At 44.8% G+C, this 7,277-nt stretch overlaps 1 pseudogene; it reads right to left on the bottom strand.

Moving 5' to 3' along the window:
- Positions 1-6,883: 6,883 nt before the first annotated feature.
- LOC144496214 (U2 spliceosomal RNA) lies at positions 6,884-7,059 on the bottom strand (annotated as a pseudogene).
- Positions 7,060-7,277: the final 218 nt, after the last annotated feature.

Raw genomic sequence — 7,277 nt, 5'->3', positions numbered from 1 at the left:
AGGAAGTCATAGCAAACTGATCCACTCCAGGAAAAACTTTGCAAATTAATTCAAGTCTGGCACAATAATATTGGTCACTGCGTTAGCGAGAGAGAGAGAGAAAAATAGTTCATTTTCAAGCCCTGGTATATGTTAGGAAACAGACCTGCTTTTAGAACTTTAATGTGTTCCCTGTTCAGGAATCTCTGCATACCTGAATGGAATTCCAAATGATGCAATGGCACCCTGGCACTTCAGTGAGGCCTGTATTAACCAAATGAGTAAGAAGTTTAACAACACCAGGTTAAAGTCCAACAGGTTTATTTGGTAGCAAAAGCCACACAAGCTTTCGGAGCTCCAAGCCCCTTCTTCAGGTGAGTGGGAACTCTGTTCACAAACAGGGCATATAAAGACACAGACTCAATTTACATGAATAATGGTTGGAATGCGAATAGTTACAGCTAATCAAGTCTTTAAGATACAAACAACGTGAGTGGAGGGAGCATCAAGATAGGCTACAAATATGTGTATTGTCTCCAGACAAGACAGCCAGTGAAACTCTGCAGGTCCAGGCAAGCTGTGGGGGTTACAAATAGTGTGACATGAACCCAATATCCCGGTTGAGGCCATCCTCGTGTGTGCGGAACTTGGCTATCAGTTTCTGCTCAGCGACTCTGCGCTGTCGTGTGTCGTGAAGGCCGCCTTGGAGAACGCTTACCCGAATATCAGAGGCCGAATGCCCGTGACCGCTGAAGTGCTCCCCAACAGGAAGAGAACAGTCTTGCCTGGTGATTGTCGAGCGGTGTTCATTCATCCGTTGTTGCAGCGTCTGCATAGTTTCCCCAATGTACCATGCCTCGGGACATCCTCTCGTGCAGTGTATCAGGTAGACAACGTTGGCCGAGTTGCAAGAGTATGTACCGTGTACCTGGTGGATGGTGTTCTCACGTGAGATGATGGCATCTGTGTCGATGATCCGGCACATCTTGCAGAGGTTGCTGTGGCAGGGTTGTGTGGTGTCGTGGTCACTGTTCTCCTGAAGGCTGGGTAGTTCGCTGCGGACAATGGTCTGTTTGAGGTTGTGCGGTTGTGTGGGAAGGAGATTTTCTGAGATCTCCACATCATGTTAACCAAATGAACCAACGTAGCTTTTGAGTGCAAAATGTGAACCATATCAATCTCACCAGTTCCATAGGGAGAGGTACAGAGATTAACCATTATTCCCCAGAGAGAAAAATGAGAAAAGAGGCGGAAATTAGCTCTATAAACTCAACTGCTCTTGTGAGTGGCTCAAAAATTTGATTTGATTTGATTTATTATTGTCACATGTATTGGGCGACAGTGAAAAGTATTGTTTCCTGCGCGCTATACAGACATAAAGTACACAGGGGAAAAATTAAATAAGCAGGAAGTGGGAGGAGAATGGCCAGAGAAAATGTAGAATAGGAGCTGAGAAAGTAATAGGAGCAACCCATCCTTAAACATTTGTGAGTTACTTTATGCTGTGAAGCTGAGGCGCTACTTCTTCAACAGCAGGACATCATTTCCACAAGTTTTATCACAAGGAATATGATGTGATGTTGAAAATAGATGTGTGGGAAGGAGATTTTCTGAGATTACCTTTATGATTTCTATTATGTTTAAAGTTTATTGAGACCCGACAGCGCAGGGTCATTGAGCCCATTGAGTCTACACTGACAGCAATCCCACTTAGACCCTATTCCCGTAGCCCCACATATTTATCCTGCTAATCCATCTAACTTAAACATCCCAGGACACCAAGGGGCAATTGAGCATGGCCAATGCACCTAACCCGCACATCTTTGGACTGTGGGAGGAAACCGGAGAACCCAGAGGAAACCCATACAGACACGGGGAGAATGTGCAAACTCCACACAGACAGTGACCCAAGCTGGGAATCGAACCCATGCCCCTGGAACTCCCACCCACCTGACGAAGGAACAGCCTGTTCCGAAAGCTTGTGGCTTTTGCAACCAAATAAACCTATAGGACTTTAACCTGGTGTTGTCAGACTTCTTACTGTGTTTACCCCAGTCCAACGCCGGCATCTCCACATCTGGAGCTGTGAGGCAGCAGTGCTAACCACTGTGCCACCATGCCGCCCACATAATCACGATCTCAACATGATCTCAATCGAATAGAGAACATGAGAATTTTTTCCCCTTTAGGAAAGCTTTAAATCTCAAAGTGCTGCTATTTGAGCTTTGAATATTAAATACAGACATGGCTACTATTGGTCTCCATTGTCTTTGGTTTAAACATCACTGCAGATCAGCATGTGACTAATATCAATAGCCAATCCATTCGGTGAAAAGCAAATCTCGTGACCTTTGCCTCTGAATACACTCTGCATAAGCAACAATGACTTCATTTAAAATGGCAAAGACCACCAAAAAAAATGATCCTCTTGTGCTCTGCTAACATATTGCCAGAACTCAGTCAGCATCAAAGAGCGCAGTCTATTTACATCAGATCAGTGTAGGCTTAGGGGTGACCTGATGGGGGTTTATAAAATACTGACATGCTTATTGAAAGATTATTCTTGTTTAACAGATTCAGAAGTATCAGGGGACAGAAGTTTAAACTATGTAGGAATACGATGTTTGTAGGTTCTTCCTCTCTCAGATAATAGGGAGCCTATGGAAGTCATTGTTGGCTTGTGGGCCTGTGTTGATTCTCTGTAAACCTTCAAGAGCGAGCTGGACTGGTTCCTGACTAGGCTAGTGATCACATCCTTGTCTTTGTGGATAACACTTCGTCCATGTGATCTCCTGAATTGGGCCTGGGCTGGATATTGTTTCCCTCCTTTAATAGCCCTGTGTTTGTTTGCCTCTCCCAGGAGATTACGTGGCTGGTGGGGTTGGAAGTGGTGTACAATGGAAGATGATAAGGAAATGGGAAGAATTATTGAGCCATGATGGTCTGGCCATCAAGGTATGGGGGAGGTTTGATGGACCGGTTAGTCTTTTCCTGCCATTAATTTCACATGTTCAGAATTGAAGCAGTATTTAATCAAGTTCCAGCCGGCATGAATAAGAATTTTACATTATCTGACTGCATTCATATGTGTTTGCTCTGTGGTTCTGATTATTATGAGAGATACATTGAAAATAGAGCAAAATGAAGAAGTCAAGGACAAATCCACCCGACTCTGTGCTGCAACGCTGCTTTGTCTCCAAGCCAACTCTGGGTGAGTTGAAGTTTACACTGAATGAAAATTTCTTCCACCTTTTCAGCAGCTTTGATAATCCGCCTGCCAAGATCTGCCAGGCTCATTTACATCAATCTGCCACTCAGATGGTGACTGGTGGAATCTCTTGCTTTTACACCACAGTAGCACAGTGGGAAAATTACACCCAAAGAAAACAACAATAGCAGGAAATTAAAGGGATGTTTGCTGATGATTGCACTATGTTCAGTGCCATTTGCCACTCCACAGATATTGAAGCAGTCCATATCCAATTGCAACAAGACCTGGAGAATATCCAGGCTTGGGCTGACAAGTGGCAAGTAACATTCCTGCTACACAAGTGCCAGGCAATGACCATCTCCAACAGGAGAGGATCTAACCATCACTGCTTGACATTCAATGGCATTACCATTGCTGAATCCTCCATCATTCTAGGAGTTACCATTGACCAGAAACTGAACTGAGCTAGCCATATAAATACTACAGGTACCAGAGCAGGTCAAAGGCTAGGAATCCTGCAGCAGGCAGCTCACTCTCTGACTCCCCAAAGCTTATCCAATATCTACAAGGCGTAAGTCAGTAGTGTAATGGAATAATCTCCACTTGCCTGGATGAATGCAACTTCAACAACACTTAAGAAGTTTGGCACCATCCAGGACAAAGCAGCCCACTTGATTACGACCTCTTTCACAAATATTCACTCCCTCCACCACTGACAAACAGTAGCAGATGTGTGTACCATCTACAGGATGCATTGCAGGAACTCACCAAGATTCCTTAGGCAGCACCCCCCAAACCCACAACCACTACCATCTAGGAGGACAAGGGCAGCAGATACCTGGAAACACCATCACTTGGAAGTTCTCCTTCAAACCGCTCCTGACTTGGAAATATATCGCCATTCCTTCACTGTCAGAATCCTGGAACTCCCTCCCTACACCTCAGAGATTGCAGCGGGTCAAGAAGACAGCTCACCACCACCTTCTCAAGGGCAACTAGGGATGGGAAATAAAATTGCTGGTTTAGCCAGTGGCGTCCACATCTCATAAATGAATTGTTTAAAAACTTCTTTTTATTTAGCACATTTAATTCAATAAATGCTCCAAGGTGTTTCACAGGAACATTATAGAATAAAGTATGACACCGAGCGACATAAGGGGATTTAAGCCTGCTCAAAAGCTTGATCAAAGAAGAATGTTTTAAGGAGTGTCTTAAAGGCCAGCTGCAAGGTTGGGAGGAGTAGAGAGAGGATTATGGAGCTTGGGGTCTATAGGAAACTCAAGACTTGTTCACCAAGGATTGAGATATGGGGGATGTATAAAAGACCAGAATTAGGTCAGTGTCGGTATCTCGGAGTGTTGTCTGTTGGAGGAGATCGTATAGATAGTGGGAGGCAAGGTCAAGGAGGGAGTTGAAATTGAGGATGAGAATTTTAATTCTACTTTGCCACTTTTTTCAGAAAGCTTTCCTGTGAAAAATTTAGGGTCCTTTGTCATGGGCATGCAACTGCCTACAGTTTTATTAAGGCACTTTAGATGGTCTAAGTTAAAAGAAGGAAAGATTTTATATTGGGCAGAATTTTCCAATCTTTTTTCAAAGTTTCAGGTTCTGACTGAAAACCGACTTGCAGCTCTCCAGCTTCACTGCACAGCTTCTAGTCCAGATCTTTAGGCATTCTGGAAAAGAAAAGAGTGGGCGGGGTTTATGCCATCTGTCTCGTGGAGCGGGGCCTGTTGGAACAGGCCACAGAGATGGTGGTGCCATATTTAAAGGGTGCCCCGATCAGCACGGGAAAAGAACGTCACCCAGCACCCCCCCAAAGACATGTTAGGACCCCCTCAGAAGCATCACAGACACCCCAACCCTCCCCACAACCCCACCAACGCCATCACAGCACAAATGACAGGCCTCTTCCCCCCACTTCCCCCTACAACGCCAACATCAGGGCGCCCTCCCATCTTCGCAGGCATTGGGGTGACATCCTCTACCCACCCCCCCTTGAAGACATCAGGGTGACTCCCCCCCACCCCCACCTCCGCATTCTTCCCCTTTATAGGCAGAAGGAGAACCCCTTCTTTGGGGTTTCAATATTCTGTCAGGTGGGGATAACGTGGAGGGGAGGGCGTCTCAATGTATGTTAATAAATTAAAATGTATTTTGATGACGTTCCCACTCCGTCTTGGCATGAATCTTGTTATGTCACTGGTGAGGGGTGGGGAAAATCGGGAAACGCGATCTTGCCAACGAGGAAATCGGTTCCTGATTCTCACCGTATTTTACGCTCGTGTCATTGTTCTTTCTGACGGTAAACCCAGGCTAAAAATTGCCCCTAAACTGTCTTCCACAACCTCAAACCCTCTCAAAGCAATTTTTAGACAATTGAATACTTTTCTTTTAAATGTAGTCATTATTAGAATGTAGGAAATTTGGCAGTCAATTTGCGCACAGCAAGCTCCCACAGACAGTAAAGTGATAGTGACCAGGATAGTTTGTTTTTGATAATACTAATTGATGAATAAATATTGGACAGGACATTGAAGAGAACTCCCTGGTCTGCTTTGAATTAAGAGTTGATTAGCCGACTTCAGGAAAGACATTCCGCAACCTTCCCTTCCTTTATCCACTTGGAATCCATAGACTCCCTACAGTGCAGAAGGAGGCCATTCAGCCAATCGAGTCTACACCAACAATCCCACCCAGGCCCTTTCCCCGTAACACCACATATTTACCCTGCTAATCCCCCTAACTCTAAGGGCCAAGCAACCTAACCCGCACATCTTTGGACTGTGGGAAGAAACCGGAACACCCGGAAGAAATCCATGCAGACATGGGGAGAGCATATAGACTCCACACGGACAGTCACCTGAGGCCGGAATTGAACCCGAGTCCCTGGCATTGAGAGGCAGCAGTGCCAACCACTCTGCCACCATGACTTAACCTGCAAATTCAGGGTCTCGTTGTTTAGTTGTTAGTCTGTGCCAGGAAAGTGTCTCATAATTAATGTGGTACTACTGGGTAATACTTAGGAATCATCACGCCCTTATGAATTTGCTTACACTTGAATGGACAAGTCCTAACATTTTCTGGCATGTTTAGTGGGTAACTACGGGCTGATTTTGCAACTTCACACCTGTCATATGTTTAAATTAAAAAAAAATTTTTTAAAAATACTTTTCCAATTCAATCAAATCAAATCCAATTCAGAGTCTCAACAAGTTGAGACATTTCAGATCCAGGCTGACAAGACAGGACAGGAGACCAAAGCCACCCTGTCCTGGGCCTGATCTACATGAGTCAAGCTGATTGGAGAAGGGGGAGGATCCTCCTCCAAGACTTGAGCTCATTTGCATCTTAGCCAAAAGGCCGAGATGCCGCTTTTAAAAATTGCTTCATATGAAACATATGAAGCCTCAGCATGACCTAATGACCTCAACCAAGTGCAGATCCGATACTACACTTGATCTTAGCCAAAGGCCTGTCATATGTTTAAATGCTTTTTTTAAAATACTTTTCCAATTCAATCAAATCAAATCCAATTCAGAGTCTCAACAAGTTGAGACATTTCCGATCCAGGCTGACAAGACAGGGCGGGTGACTAAGCCACCCTGTCCTGGGCCTGATCTACATGAGTCAAGCTGATTGGAGAAGGGGGAGGATCCTCCTCCAAGACTTGAGCTCATCTGCATCCTAGCCAAAAGGCCGAGATGCCGCTTTTAAAAATTGCTTCATATGAAACATATGAAGCCTCAGCGTAACCTCATGACCTCAACCAAGTGCAGATCCGATACTACACTTGATCTTAGCCAAAAGGCCGAGAATGATAAGAACAGATACTACACTTGATCTTAGCCAAAAGGCTGAGAAGCGGTCATATGTTTAAATGCTGAATCACTTGGCAAGATAACAGTGTAGTGAAGCTTCTGGAAGAGCAGGGCAGCTCCGACATCAAACCCCTGTTATCCACCTCTAACTGTGCATGTGTGGACTTTGGAAGTTGCAGTCTGAATGATGCAGTCCATAAAATGATGCCAGTCCATTACTCCTACTATAAAATCTGGGGTACTCTAACTGACTCCAAACAAAGCAA

Source organism: Mustelus asterias, chromosome 7, assembly GCF_964213995.1.
Source record: "Mustelus asterias chromosome 7, sMusAst1.hap1.1, whole genome shotgun sequence".
In the NCBI taxonomy this organism is placed as follows: domain Eukaryota; kingdom Metazoa; phylum Chordata; class Chondrichthyes; order Carcharhiniformes; family Triakidae; genus Mustelus; species Mustelus asterias.
This window is presented reverse-complemented; position numbering and strand designations above follow the sequence as displayed.